Below are 15,212 nucleotides of genomic sequence, written 5' to 3' on the forward strand. Positions count from 1 at the left end.
ATTCATGAGATTCATGCTCCCAAACAAAGGCTGGAGTTTGGTGGATGACAATGCACCACGTCACCGAGCCACAATCTTTCGCGATTGTGTTGAAGAACTTTCTGGACAATTGAAGCGAATGATTTGGCCACCAAAATCGCCCAAAAGGACTTCCGTAGATCTATGGGATCCAATCGAGAGGTCAGTTTGTGCGCAAAATCCTGCACTGACAACACTTTCGCAATTACGGACGGCTATAGAGGCAGCAGGCTCAACACATCTGCAGGGAACTTCCAACGACTTGCCTAGTCCATGCCACGTTGAGCTGCTGCACTACGCCGCACAAAAAGAAGGGTCTACGCGATGTTAGGAGGTGTCCAACGACTTTTGTCACCTCAGTGTATGGTCTTCTGTTAGGCGGAGAGGAACCAAGCGAGCAAACACGTTTGGTTGTAGCAAGCAGTAGACGACTGTGTTAGCACAACCAACAGACACGTTCAGCACGGCAGCGAAGTGTGTTATTGTGATCAGTCAATCACCTTGAATGACTGTGTTCGTACGTTCCAACACTGCAGGAGTCATAGTTGTGTGTGGCCGACCGATAAGAGCGAAATCGGACAGGTTTGTGCGACCTTGCTCTGATGGTTCAAACGGTTCAAATGGATCTGAGCACTATGCGACTTAACATCTGAGGTCATCAGTCCCCTAGAACTTAGAACTACTTCACCCTAACTAACCGAAAGACATCACACACATCCATGCCCGAGGCAGGATTCGAATACGCGACCGTAGCAGTCCCGCGGATCCGGACTGAAGCGCCTAGAAGAGCTCGGCCACCGCGGCCGGATTCCTTGCTGCGATGAAGACAGACGCTAGCCCAATTACTCGTCGTGCTTTTGTTCACTGCCCGCTCTCCGTAGACATTCTGTATACGCCTATGACCGGGCGAGGTGGCGCAGTGGTTAGACACTGGACTCGCATTCGGGAGGACGACGGTTCAATCCCGCGTCCGGCCATCCTGATTTAGGTTTTCCGTGATTTCCCTAAATCGCTCCAGGCAAATGCCGGGATGGTTCCTCTGAAAGGGCACGGCCGACTTCCTTCCCCATCCTTCCCTAATCCGATGCGACCGATGACCACGCTGTCTGGTCTCCTTCCCCAAAACAACCAACCAACCAACGCCTATGAATATCTGCGAAGCACTGGTTTTCCGCCAAAAGAAACTCAATAGCAGTTTTCATTTCGTTAGAGAAAACATTTTGATGGCTTTGTATGTGCCGCTATCTTTCGGAACTTCATGAAACATGCTGCAGTATTTCACGATGTTCCACAGCAAATTCTGCGTTTTTTTCAACCGTAACTGGCCGACAAAAAAATGTTTTGCTTCCTTACTGAACGCCACTTGTAGCTGATCATAAATATTTGGGATTCCTGTATCTGGTCATCATAGCTTATCATCTGCAACAAAATGTTTCTTTTCTTAAACTAACGTTCTGGCTGTTATTTTGTTGAGCTAAAATATTTTTCGACTAAAAGGTAATTGCTACCGAAGGTGGATGAGGGAATGCTCTGAACATGCAGTTTTTAGTAACAGTTTTCACAACTTTAAACACTAACTTAAAGAAAAATACGTTTAAATTTTCTTTTTTCGTCTTGGACTCACAAGTTATTTGAAATGTTTTATTTCCCTTGATTTCTCAAGTGCGTTATATATATATATATCTCTCTCTGTCTCTCCCTGCGTATGTGTGTGTGTGTGTGTGTGTGTGTGTGTGTGTGTGTGTGTGTGTGTGTGTGTGCGTGCGTGTGTGTGGCCTCATCTTCCATCTCCTTTTTTTTTTTTTTTTTTTTTTAATTTTCATTTTCTTAGTTCCCTAATTTCCTTAAATTGTCTTTCCTGTACAACTCTTTCAGTGTGGTAAGCATTGTTCAGTAGCTTAATGTCACGTAATCATATAAAAGCTTCCCACCTATCACTGTTCTGGCTTTGATTTGGTTGCGTGAGAAGTTTGGTTCTCAAGTAAAGTTCCTGATATAGGCTGTGACCGTGTATATATACATTTAAATGCTTTTATGGTTGAATAGGACCTATAGCGCTTTACGGCTCTGATGTGTTCGTAGTAACTTATTTTAAAATTTCTGCAGTTTCTTATGTAAATTGATTGGTTAGAGTCACATTGTAGTTGACAGATGACTGATTGGTAAGTACACAAAAAATAATGTCGCGCCATATTTTCGTGTAACGAGATTACACCTAAAAAAATGTGATTTTCCTTAGCTCCCCGTCTATGTGGCGAAAAACATTATATTGCTTTATATGAGAAGCTGTAAGACATGTTTCAGGAAGTTCTACCGAACATAACCTAGTAAAATAATAAAAGTTCGTCACAGGTAATCAAGTGTCAAAATGGTTCAAATGGCTGTGAGCACTATAGGACTAAACTTCTGAGGTCATAAGTCCCCTAGAACTTAGAAGTACTTAAACCTAACTAACCTAAGGACGTCACACACATCCTTGCCCGAGGCAGGATTCGAACCTGCGAACGTAGAAGTCACGCGGTTCCAGACTGTAGCGCCTAGAACCGCACGGCCACTCCGGCCGGCTTAATCAAGTGTCAGTCCTGCTTCTCGCTTGTTAATGTAATCATGAAACATCTTGAAATTTAAAACTGGAAGAGATTAAGAAACATCTAATGATACATGAAATGTGGTAAAACAGTATCGGGCAAGAGCTGTAGGTTACGAGATATGTGCTGTTGTTTCTTCTTTTTTTGTATGAAACCGAGGAATCCAGGTTCATTATTTTTTCCTGCAATCACGGGTAATGTTAAAACATCATAATAATCTAGTTCTTGTAGCTCAAGAAAAAGAATAAACAAAATTGTAAACGAAAAATTATTTCTACAGCATCCATAATCACTACAGGTTTCAAGTGCTTTTGCTATACAACTTGTTACTGCTTCATACATACACACACACACACACACACACACACACACACACACACACACACACACACACACACACATACACACCTTTGGCTGACATTAGGGAGGACATGCTGTACTGACTCATCATTACATTCTGTATGCCTTCTCGTTTGTCCCTTTAAAAATATGTCAGCACCTTGCGATCTTGAAGGAGGCGTTGAACTCAGTCCTCCAGAAATGACGATACAACCGATATTTTATTCCTTAATTTTTACATCTTTGTGTGTATTCTATACATCGTTGTAAGTAATGATTTACTGTTAACTGTTAACTGTTTGACAAGTGTGGTACTCGTATAACTCATGCTTGTTTCGGTGCCCAGTGTGGGGTCCTGCCAACACCGACTCAAAGGAAGGCCTCGGCGCTTGTTCATGACGTCACGTCAGCTACGCACGGCGAACGCCAGAGCTGTTGCAGGCATACACATAGTGGTGGTGCCTCCCTCTCTGACACAGGAAAATGTGAAACTATAGCGGTAGTTGACCAACACACATTGTTCTGTGAGAATTCTGCAACCAAATAATTGTGCAATTCATTACACTTCTTAACAAATAGTGTACTCCTGAACTTAAATTTCCACCTGTTTTAAGGATTGACATACAAAAACAACTTCGTGGTCCAGCAGCAACAGAATTCGTGCTTCTTTACCTTATTTGTAAATCTGAGGAAGCTACTTTTGTACTGGGTTGCTTTTAAGAGGAACTGTGAACATATTGGTGATCTTCTTTAGATATCTTGGTTGACTATTGGGTGAGGAGCACTGAATGTTAATGAAACATCTTGCGATTGTACACGTTGGGGGAGGGGGTGGGGGACAGAAGAAGAGGCAAAAGAGAGATTCTTGTATTTCTCAAATAAAATTTTTTATGTTATAAAGTTTCACCTTTCAATTGCAAGAGGGGAATATTTATCTTTTGTAATGTGCATGTTTAAAAAGGTTTAAGCTCAGCAGTATTTTCGATGTATGAAGCTGTTTTGTTTCCTGTACACAATTCCTTTCGTTGAAAACGACTGCAATCTAATGACTGGCAACAGTTGGGCATTTACACACGTAAATTAGTTCACATTTCCAGCGACGATGTCAAACGAAAATAAATAAGTAAATAAATAAATAAATAAAATAAACAATATAAACGAGTTAATTGTAAGGGGTTGGGGTAAGTTTCGATAACAAAATGGATCAAGTAGATATAGTTTCTTGAATGTAAAATTTTCGAAGCTTGCAATGGGGCAAAGCATCTCGTATTGATCTACGTTTGTTTCGACAGGATTCAGTAATACAGAACTATGATCTTCATTTGTAGGTTTACGATAGTAAGAAAATCTTTCATCTAAATAAAACTGTAGAATCCAAATCAATAAGCACGTCCAGGCGTTTCTGCCTGCAACAGACCTGGCGTTCGCCATGCCTAGCTGACGTGACGTCACCAACAAGCGCCGAGGCCTTCCTTTGAGTCGGTGTTGGTCCTGCCCACTTGTCTCTTACAGCGTGCCTCAACAATGCTGCTTTCTCGGATAGGTGTACAACAGTTCAAGCCAGTAACATTAATGGCTTTTCTTACTATAAAGTGGATTGACAAAACTTAACTTGCGTTCGCAATGTCGCGTCGCAATCTATTTGCGACATGTAAATAATCAATGTCTTTCGCTATGTAGAATGTCCGTGCAAGTAATGGAAATGGATCACAAGTAACAGCTCTTGTAGTGCTCTCTTCCAGTCCGGGTCTCCTAGTGTCCATCTTCTACTGTCCGGCGGAGGCTGGCAGGAGCGGCGTCTGTCTTCTCTTCGGGTGGAGGCCACTCCTGTCGCTGTGTGGTCCCAGTCAGCGTGCTATTGGGTGACCTCACCTCACAGCCTTCTCTGCTCTTTAGAGATGGGCAAAACTGTTCTTTTCAGAGATCGAATCAGAACTGTTCACTCCCTGAAATGAACTAGCTCTTTTTCATGACTCACCACTCATTCACAATAGAAAATAAATGGAAGGCACATTGCATTTAAACTTGGTTTATTCCAGTACTATACCTGTATTTTGATCTTATTTGATCCTACTTTGAAGTAACACAGATAATGAGTAAGAATTTTGTATTGTTTATTGAAATTTCCACGATATGACAAAGTTTTTGATTATTGATTTATTTTGCACTATCGTGGTTTTTTGGGTGATCGGAAAATGTTGTAACTTGAGATTTACATTAACAATATATTTGGCTATAATGTATTAAAATTTCATTAACCTCGTACAAATACATCGCAAGCCATATATTTTTAAAGTGAACGTTTTCTTCCGAAGACGCCTAAAATCGCAAAATCCGTACCAGAATAAGAAAAAAATATATAAAAATTTGACTGTAAGACTAAAGTGCTGCATTTAGCCTTACGCAGAATAAAACAAGGAAAATATTGGTGTATCACATTTTGCTATACGTTTATCGGTTCACTCGTAATTAAAGCGTAAATTCGAGTGTCCATAATAAAAATCCTATAGTAAGAGGAGTCGTCAGGAACCTAATCTGATCAGTTTAAACAAATAAAAATAAAATAAAAACAAATGATGTATACATAACATAATAATGTAATATACATAGCGGTATTACTACGAAGAACAATATCCAGTAGAGACGAACTCCAATGCAGAGGCGCTGAGTCAAGCAGGTCGAGCCGCGAGCTGTATTACTGCGTGAGCTAAGACCGCAGAGACCAGAGTGACACCTGAGTTGCTTTGCTCAACGCTCTGGCTAGAGTCGAGAACGGTGGGGTGAGCATTGAGCGGGCGAGTTCCGAGGGTGGGGGGAGCGGTGAACGGCCACCAGTCACCCGCTCCGAGACAAATCGTCCTTTCTCTTGCGAGCAGGTTGTTGCAAGTAGTTCTTATGTTCTCCGCTAGGCGGCTCTCTGTCCTGTTGCTAGCATTAACTGCCCAGAGGGCAGGATGTGCGACTGAAACGATCGCCGACGGAGTGCGATACTAAGTTAAGCTGCGCCAGACACTGCACGCGGCAGAGGAAGCACCGAGATGGCACGGCATATGTGAAACACAAAATCCAATGGGGCACTGCACAATGTAGGCAGCCAAGGTAGAAGCAGGGCAGAGGCCGGCGCTGGCTGTGTTGTGCGGCGTGCAGTGTGCTCTGACCAGCAGAGGCCCCACTGATATGCTCCGTCTCTCTCTCTCTCTCTCTCTCTCTCTCTCTCTCTGCCGTGGGAAACGTTTGGAGCTACCGTTCTTCTTTTCTGAATCACTGATTGTTCACTCCTTTGAAAGATTCAGTTCAGGAGCGGATCCCCCATCTCTACTGCTCTTGCGTTCTTCATCTTCGTGCCGGCGCTTGTCGCTACGCCGGACCACCCAGGTTGTTTCACAGGTTGATTCCTAGGCAGAAAATAGAGTTTTAAGCTTTTTTACAAATTTCCTCGGTGAGCAAAGGTTAGATTTCACTCTTCGTCCTCTTTCACTGAAAGAGCTGGTAGAGTAATAAATACACTGCACAACACAATTAAAGAATTACTTTTTCGGAACCCTTTAATTGTCTCCCACTGGGAAGCAGAGGTTTTAAATATGGCTCATAGGTGCCTATAACCTTTCTCTGTAACGGTGTATAAACGTGCCGCCCTGTGACGTCACCCAGAGGCAGTGCGGTACTTCAGAAAGCAAGCTTTCGACAAACGCGGAAAAAAGGCCAGTGCACAGAAGTTCTTGTAAAGTGTACGGTGGGTGAGTTAGGTCACATCGGCATCAGAGTTCACCACAGTCCTTCCAAATGCCATCGTGGACATGACACACGGTAGGCAGGTCGTCGCACTTCGTGTTACCCACAATTCATTTATGCTTTTGACGCCTCTGTGATGGAGATGAGTACTGCAACGACCAGCATTGAAATCGCTCGATTATCTGGTGGGTAGCAGAAGACAATATCTCAGACAGAAATCTGCTCAGAATGGACAAGAAAATTACATAGTGAGTGGCATAAAATGCGTCAATGTACAAAGCGTTTTTAGGGGGTGTTGGGGTTGGGTTGTTTGGGGGAACAGACCAAACAGTGAGGTCATTCGGCTCATTGGATTAGGGAAGGAAGTCGGCCGTGCCCTTTCAAAGGAACCATACCGGCATTTGCCTGGAGCGATTTAGGGAAATCACGGAAAACCTAAATCAGGATGGCTGGACGCGGGATTGAACCGTCGTCCTCCCGAATGCGAGTCCAATGTGCTAACCAGTGCGCCACCTCGCTCGGTTTTGGGGGTGTTGATTCACACAAATGTCATGGTCGAAATCGAGAATACGCTGTGTGATGAGCAACCGATGTTGTTACCACGTTTTTCGCCGCTGACACTTCTCTGAAGATTCTATCCTTCTCTGTCTTATAGTCCTGCAACCCTACGAACGTGATAGTACCACTTTGGAGTGTAATGCGACAGCAAATTTTCCTTTGATATACAGGGTGGGACCACTAGGTACCACTCAAAACCATTCCACGAAACTTGAATGCGATCCGAAGCAGCAAAGTGTGTTTATACATTTTCAGCCCACCTACTTCATGCTCTCCTATAGTATGGTCACAAAAGAGTACGGCACTCGCACATCAGTGAACGAAACGGCAAAGGGTCCCTCTAAGACTTTCCAGGTCGACAACACCATGGTTTCAACCCACACACCTGTGTTGAAGACTTAAAATTGTACCTATAGTGAGACAAACTGTGATGAGAGTCCAAGACACCTGCAGGTAGGCAACCTGTTGACAGACTTCCATTTCTGCATGCCTGGTAACAAGCCAACAATATAGCATGCCTGTGGGGCCCAGTATCCATGTCAAGACTTGTCTCTGTACAGGCACATTTTTAAAGTGCTCAACTATGGCGGATGAGTGGACTCGAGTGGGTTGTTAGAGGGCTCCTTTGGCGCTCTACTCATGCATGTGTCAATGTCACATCCACCCGTTGTCACATAACAGGAGTGCTCAAAACACGAGGGGTCAAAAAGCAAAAGGACTCTCTCCTGCAGCCGATAACGCTCCAATTATGTGTATTGGTTTTTAACGGTCTCTAGTGCTCCCACCGTGTCCTCCAGAACGAACGTTGCTGTCGCAGGGCACTTCAGAGGGGGTGCAGTCGAGTTCAGTGGAGTTGCTGCGCCACGATGTCCTTAGAGAATTGTTGTATCGTCTGGGTGTCAGCAATATCAGAGGTCTAGTAACAACACTAAACACGCTAAACACTAATGTGACCTGGTGGGCGCTCTACCTGCCACACAGATGTACCCGCTGACAATGTGTACGTCTGTGAAGTTGCACTGACAATCCGCAAAGTCTTATGGGTATTTCTTGTTTTAGTCACGTAGGTTGAAATCAGTTATACGAATTTTTTGATGTCCACATTCTTGCATGGATGAGGGACTTCAACTGATGGTACATATGAGGAAAAGTACCACCACAGCTGTATTTTGAGGATGTCAGTATTCTATCACACGACTAGTTTCGGCGGCAATATTAGCACCGTCCTCAGGCCCTTTTCACCAAAGAACAATAATGCAATGCCAATATTTGAAAACTAAACAAATACAAAAAACTGAATGCATAAAATTATGGTACTCTAACATATCAGTTGAAGTAACCTTAAGGTAATATTGTACGAAGTGCCAATAGACCACATATGTCAATACCTTCATTTTTCCACCTTACGAACATTTTTGGTTGGATCATGTCTGATATTAGGGACTCTGTTAAATTTATACCGTTCGCCATTCTGTTGTTTCAATGATTTGGTTTGAAAGGTGTGAATGTTGCCTTTTTAGATGTCAATCTCTTTTACAAATGACGACAGCCATGTGTATTACGACTGTGATTCACGTTTATTCTGTGTTTATGATTTATAAGATTATACATTCCTTGACTGTAGGAGCAAAAAAAAAAAAATAAATACAGTAATTAACACATACTTACTTCAACTGATACATTGGAGGACCATAATTTTATGTTTCTTTATAGTTGTTTAGTTTTCAAATATTCGCATTGTGTTATTGTCATCCACTTCTCAATTTCCGAACGTTGAACAGTAGAGGGGCATTGAAGGCCACGAGTTAGATGAATGTCGCAGACATTGGCATGATCTCTAGCAGTATAACAAGAGCAGACTGTCTAGCTCAAATCGATGGAACTAATTTTACTCGGCATGAAAACTTAAGAGTATTTCTTACATTACGGCACCTTCGCTATGCGTGCGAGGCATGTGCACGGCGCAAAAGTATTTTCAGGAACAACGAGACATGTCTGACAGTAATTAATTAAAATTTAGTGAAAGCTAGTGACTCTCCCGTAGCGCGTGCACGAATTACCGACGGAGGTAGAAACAGGCGAGTAGCGAATTATATGGAAAAAGAGGGAAGGATGTAGAGGCTTATTTCAATAGGGGTAACATAGATACTACCTACTGGAAAATTAAAGAGACCTTCGCTCAAAAAAGAACCACTTGTATGAATATCAAGAGCTCAGATGGAAACCCAGTTCTAAGCAAAGAAGTGAAAACAGAAAGGTGGAAGGCAAAACTGCTGGGCAGGAATGGCTAGAGAGTAAATGTAAGGATGTAGAGGCTTATCGACTGTTGTGGAATACCAAACCCTCTTCCTACGCCACAGACGAGATATATCCCATTCGTGAAATTGCTCCATTTATAGGGTGAACCACCACGCCAGGGACAAACTTTCCGATATGGTGGTATGAGAAAAGATAGAAAAAAATGAGTAGTAAACAATGCCTTTGAATTCGTACCTTTAGAGTACGAGAACTTGTTGAGTAGAAGAGACGTGTTTCACAGTAGCGAAGATGAACAACTGCCTGATCACGTTTACAGGGTACCACCCTCCCCCCCCCCCCCACCTCCCACCCCCCCCCCCTCAAAAGAGAATAAAGTTGCGGCAGCATATGAGAAATAAACAACACTCATTTATTGCTATAACGTACATCAAAATATAGTCATGAGGTCGTGGCACTGATAAAAAAGCATCGAACATAATCTATGCTAACACTGCATATGATGACCCACTAGTTGAACTGAAGTTCAGTTTGACTGCAGTCAAAGCTTATAAGTTTGATCTGTCACTCGATAAAATCTCTGACTATGCCTTCAGTTATTCTTATCATGAAACTTGCCCCAGAGGAAAAGTGTAAATACTGGTTCACAAAGTGGTCTCTATACTGTTTGGATGTCGAACTCGATCTGTCTGATGGTCGTATTTAGTTTCTTTCCTAAATACAACATGGCTGCCAGGAAATGTCACGAGAACGCAAAATTAAAATACTTCACGATTCTGCTCCGACATCAGACTATTACATTGCGTGCTGATATGAAGTTCAAAGCTCGGATTAGTGCAGAGTTCTTTCTCGCGTAACGTCTGGTGAAAATTGTTTATGTTAACTACCACAGGGCGCACTATACGGAGGATAAGAATCTGTAGACTTCCTTGCTCTGACATCAGAGATCTACATCCGGGTAGTACAGAGAACACTGGGCTCACAAAACTGGCGGATAGAGGTAGATTTTATGCCCGACTTCAACATGTCATTCGGAAAAGTCGCTGATGCACAAAACACACTAAAGCGCCAAAGAAAATGGTATAGACATAGAACCTACGTATTCAGATAGACAGATATGAATACAGGCAGAATACGGCGCTGCGATCGGCAAGGCCTATATAAGACAACAAGTGTCAGAAGTAGTTGTTAAATCGGCTGCTACTGCTACAACGACAGGTTGTCAAGATTTAAGTGAGTCTGAACGTGGTGTTATAGTCGGCGCACGAGCGATGGGTCACTGCGTCTCCGAGGTACCGATGAAGTGGGGATTTTCCCGTACGACCATTTCACGAGCGTACTGTGAATATCAGGAATACGGTAAAATATTAAATCTCTGACATCGATTGGGCCGGAGAAAGATCTTGCAAGAACTGCACCAACGACGACTGAAGATAATCGTTCAACGTGACAGAAGTGGAACCCTTCCGCAAATTGGTGCAGATTTCAATGCCGGGCCACAAACAAGTATCAGAGAGTTAACCATTCAATGAAACATAATCGATATGGGCTTTCGGAGCAGAAGACCCACTCGTGTAGCCTCAATGACTGCACGACACAAAGCCTTAACCCTAGCCTGGGCCCGTCAACACCGACATTGGACTGCTGATGAATGGAAACTTGTCACCTGGTCGGACGAGTCTAGTTTCAAATTGTATCGAGCGGATGGATGTGTACGGGTATTTATACAACCACATGAATCCGTGGAACCTGCATGCAAGTAGGGAACTGTTCAAGCTGGTGGAAGCTCTGAAATGGTGTGTGGTTGGTTGGTTGATTGTTTCGGGGAAGGAGACCAGACAGCGAGGTCATCGGTCTCATCGGATTAGGGAAGGACGGGGAAGGAAGTCGGCCGTGCCCTTTGAAAGGAACCATCCCGGCATTTGCCTGGAGCAATTTAGGGAAATCACGGAAAACCTAAAGCAGGATGGCAAGACGCGGGTTTGTACAGTCGTGCTCCAGAATGCTAATCGAGTATGCTAACCAGTGAGCAACCTGAATCAGTCGCCAATTTTAGCTTCAGATTTATAATCTCAAGCAAAACTGATTTTGTAAATTAATAAACCATTCAACAATAAGCAAATATTACACCATGTATAGTAACTGTTATTCTTCACGTGTGTCTGAAATGTTTTTCTTCGTCGCCGACAGTAATGCGGCCGAGTATGCTAACCAGTGAGCAACCTGAATCAGTCGCCAATTTTAGCTTCAGATTTATAATCTCAAGCAAAACTGATTTTGTAAATTAATAAACCATTCAACAATAAGCAAATATTACACCATGTATAGTAACTGTTATTCTTCACGTGTGTCTGAAATGTTTTTCTTCGTCGCCGACAGTAATGCGGCGTGATTTCAACTCTGGGCGTCGAAGTTCTGACCGCCATTGCGGCAGAGGCACCAACGAAGGGGTGAAATGTTTGTGACAGGGGGTGTGACGACCTCCCAATGCTGTGAGACGCCCGCGTTGGCGCGGGAGAGAATTGTGGTGAAATATGGTGTCAATGGGTGTTCATTAATCCACCTTAACCTTGTAATCTTAGCCACCCACACATCACCATTAGATTTTCAGTCACTTTCTTAGTTTCAAAAGCTTCGAGAGGCGTAAGATATACCATTTTTCTTTTCTTTTTTTTTTTTTTTTTTTTTTTTTTTACTTAGCGCCATTTTTTTGTCTTTGGCTGCAGTACGTCTAGAGGTAGATTCTTGAGGCTGCAATTTTGACATTGTGGGTTCCAGTTGAGATAGCCGGCCGCGGTGGCCGTGCGGTTTTAGACGCTCCAGTCCGGAGCCGCGCTGTTGCTACGGTCGCAGATTCGAATCCTGCCTCGGGCATGGGTGTGTGTGATGTCCTTAGGTTAGTTAGGTTTAAGTAGTTCTAAGTTCTAGGGGACTGATGACCACAGCAGTTGAGTCCCATTGTGCTCAGAGCCATTTGAACCAGTTGAGATAATAATTGCTGAAGTGCTTTCTGTTTCTATGACATTTTTGGGAATTTTATCCCATTCTTCTACATCACACTGACTTCACAATCTCCATTTACATAAAACCAAAAATTACATTATTATTGCCAAAGTTAAAAACACGCCTGGTTCCATCAGAGGCATCCCAATTACTGTTATATTCTGCGATACTAACACATTCCAAAGAGTTTACAAAATAAAAGAGTTTACAAACTTTCTTGACGAGAGAAGAATCATCACTTAACTATATCATTATTTTGTAAATAAATACAGAAATAAATTTAATAATTAGCGTTAAATTGCATAATTAATAATATGAATTTAAAGTATGCCAGTTATTTCGTAATTTCAAATATTTCTAAAAGGAACATGATTTTAGCTATACAAACAGCGCTAGTAAAATATCGGCTGTACTCCGTCTTCAGACCACGAGTGGCCTACCGGGACCATCCTACCGCTTTGTCATCCTCAGAGGAGAATGCGAATAGGAGGGGCGTGGGGTCAGCACACTGCTTTCCCGGTCGTTATGATGGCATTCTTGACCGAAGCCGCTACTGTTCCGTCGAGTAGCTCCTCAAATGGCATCACGAGGCTGAATGCAACCTGAAAAATGGCAACAGCGCGTGGCGGCCTGGATGGTCAACCATCCAAGTGCCGACCACGCCCGACAGCGGTTAACTTCGGTGGAATATCGACCATACCAAATTAATTTCTTTTTATACATGTTGTTGTTGTTGTTGTTGTCTTCAGTCCTGAGACTGGCTTGATGCAGCTCTCCATGCTGCTCTATCCTGTGCAACCTTCTTCATCTCCCAGTACTTACTGCAACCTATATCCTTCTGAATCTGCTTAGTGTATTCATCTCTTGGTCTCCCTCTACGATTTTTACCCTCCACGCTGGCCTCCAATGCTAAATTTGTGATCCCCTGATGCCTCAGAACATGTCCTACCAACCGGTCCCTTCTTCTAGTCAAGTTGTGCCACAAACTCCTCTTCGGCCGGCCGAAGTGGCCGTGCGGTTAAAGGCGCTGCAGTCTGGAACCGCAAGACCGCTACGGTCGCAGGTTCGAATCCTGCCTCGGGCATGGATGTTTGTGATGTCCTTAGGTTAGTTAGGTTTAACTAGTTCTAAGTTCTAGGGGACTAATGACCTCAGCAGTTGAGTCCCATAGTGCTCAGAGCCATTTGAACCATATTTGAAACTCCTCTTCTCCCCAATCCTATTCAATACCTCCTCATTAGTTATGTGATCTACCCATTTAATCATCAGCATTCTTCTGTAGCACCACATTTGGAAAGCTTCTATTCTCTTCTTGTCCAAACTATTTATCGTCCATGTTTCACATCCATACAAGGCTACACTCCATACAAATACTTTCAGAAACGACTTGCTGACCCTTAAATCTATACTCGATGTTAATAAATTTCTCTTCTTCAGAAACGCTTTCCTTGCCATTGCCAGTCTACATTTTATATCCTCTCTACTTCAACCATCATCAGTTATTTCGCTCCCCAAATAGCAAAACTCCTTTACTACTTTAAGTGTCTCATTTCCTAATCTAATTCCCTCAGCATCACCTGACTTAATTCGACTACATTCCATTATCCTCGTTTTGCTTTTGCTGATGTTCATCTTATATCCTCCTTTCAAGACCCCAAGTCCTTTGCTGTCTCTGACAGAATTTTTTATACATTGTAGCCTGAAATGTAACTCATCGTACATAAAATCATATGAATTCTTTCACTGAAACTGCGGAGATAATGCTCACTTTTACGAGATTAAAGAATATCCCAGGTATCGGCTACTTCTATAAAGAAAGCTAATATCATAGGAGGTTGTCCCATTACAACCTCACACGAACTTCTGAGCTCTGCCCTTTCTTCTCATACTATCTGAAGCGTTTCTAAGCCCGAAGGTGGCAACGCAGGGCTCCACGCTTTAGATCGTTGCAGAGGAAGGAGGTAGACACGTGTGAGACAAATTTCGAACTTGTGCGTCGCTATGGGAGACGACTAAAGGGTTTAGAAAATGTGACCATTTAATTGTGTTGCGCAGTGTTGTTTAAGGGTGAGTTCCTCAGATGCTGGCCCTTGCTCGGTGAAAGCGACTTCGCTTCATCGGCGGCTACCACTGGTCACCCCCTCTGACTCCCATTACTCATTTTCGCCTGCCTACTTCTCCTTTCCCTTCCCCACCCCCCCCCCCCCCCCCTTCCTACCCCTTGCTCATCCTCAGCACTTCGTCCACACCTAAGCGAAGCCGTCCGTCCACATTATTTCTTTGACTGAGTTCATCCCGCGTAGAGATTGAGGGGCGGGAGAAGAGGCCTTTTGAAGGAGTGGCACCGCACGGCGGCGAGACCAGCGTCGTCCGAGGCGGACGCACGACGTCGCCTTAATTTTCCGCGACGGAGCGAGCTAGCGAGAGAGTCGCACGGCCTCTCTTTGACGGCGCTCCACTCTGAAGGAGAGCGAGTACGGGGTGTGGGGTGTGGGGGCGGGAGGACAAGAGTGGTGGGGATGGAGAGGGGGCTGGGGGGGCAAGTGGAGTGGGAAAGGCACGGCCGGAGTCGGCTGCGGAGGTCTGCGCGCGCCGTGCAAACCGAGAATCAACACGGCGTCTGGTGTTTGTCAACTCCAGCCGCATGGCGCCTGGAGCCTGGAAAGCTGATTAAGCGCGGGCCCGCTGAGCCGATCTCCGTATTCACTTAGTCCGACC

The sequence above is a fragment of the Schistocerca serialis genome, chromosome 7 (assembly GCF_023864345.2).
Source record: "Schistocerca serialis cubense isolate TAMUIC-IGC-003099 chromosome 7, iqSchSeri2.2, whole genome shotgun sequence".
Classification (NCBI taxonomy): Eukaryota; Metazoa; Arthropoda; class Insecta; order Orthoptera; family Acrididae; genus Schistocerca; species Schistocerca serialis.